This window comes from Eimeria tenella, genomic scaffold (assembly GCF_000499545.2).
Source record: "Eimeria tenella Houghton genomic scaffold, Eth_scaff2067, whole genome shotgun sequence".
NCBI classification, from domain to species: Eukaryota; Apicomplexa; class Conoidasida; order Eucoccidiorida; family Eimeriidae; genus Eimeria; species Eimeria tenella.
In genome coordinates, this window is record NW_013541912.1 from 2,183 (window position 1) to 3,313 (window position 1,131).

Here is a 1,131-nt window from a genome sequence, read left to right on the forward strand (position 1 = left end):
TGGCGCCAGCTGCTGCTGCTGTTGCTGCTGCTGCTGCTGCTCAGGAAGCTGCATCGGGCACGCGCTGGTGACCCTTTTGGGGGTAATGGGGGGCCTCTTGCTGCAGCGCTGGCTCAGCGAATTTTCTTTAAATCTGGCAGCAGGTTTTGTCATGGTTGCTGTTGCTGCAGCAGCAGCTTTTGAGGCTCTCAGCTGAGCAGCAGGGGCCCCTGGGGGCCCCCAAACCCTCCCGCAGGGGCCTCTCTGGGGCCCCACAGGGGCCCCCCAGGGGCCCCTCCAGAAAAGTAGGGGCCCCCTGGAGGCCCTTTTTCAAGGGGGCCCCTGGGGGCCCCCACTGTTAGGGGCCTTTTGGGGGCCCCCACTATGTTGGGTCCCCAAGGGGCCCCCACTTTGTGGGGGCCCCTGGGGGCCCCCACTTGTAGAGGCTCTCAGAGGGGCCCCTAGTTGTATATGTCTTCCTGAGGGCCCCCATTAGGGGGCCCCCCCAGCTGTACCCCATTTTATTTAGGGTGTTATGTGGGGCCCCACAGGGCCCCCAGGGGCCCCCGTTAAGCAGCTCTTAGGGGGGGCCCCCGGGGGCCCCCTGGGGGCCCCCAGAAGCCTTGTGGAACTTTTGGGGCCTCCGGGGCCCCAGAGTGCAACGCCCATGTGGACATGCTGCTAGACAGCGCAGCAGCAGCAGCAGCTGCTGCTGCTGCTGCAGCAGTAGCAGCAGCAGCAAACAGCAGCAATGCTAGTGTTGCCGTGAACAATTGGAGGCAAGCACGGTGCCTACGGCGGAGTCGTGCTGCTGCAACAGTTGCCGCTGCTGTAGCTGCTGCTGCAGTTGCTGCTGCTGCAGTTGCTGCTGCTGCAGTTGCTGCTGCTGCAGATGGGCCACGTGAGGCTTTTCTTTGCAGTAGGGACCGTTTTTTATTGCGGCGTCAATTTGGGTGCCCTAAGTTGCTGAGTTGCTGCTGCTGCCGTTGCTGCTGCTGCACTTGCTGCTGCTGCAGTTGCTGCTGCTGCAGTGGCTGCTGCTGTAGTTGCTGCTGCTGCAGTTTCTGCTGCTGCTGGGAGTGGACTTGGTCCCAGAAAAGCAGCGACAGCCGCAGCAGCAGCAGCAGCAGCAGCAGCTGGGCCCCTCAGCTG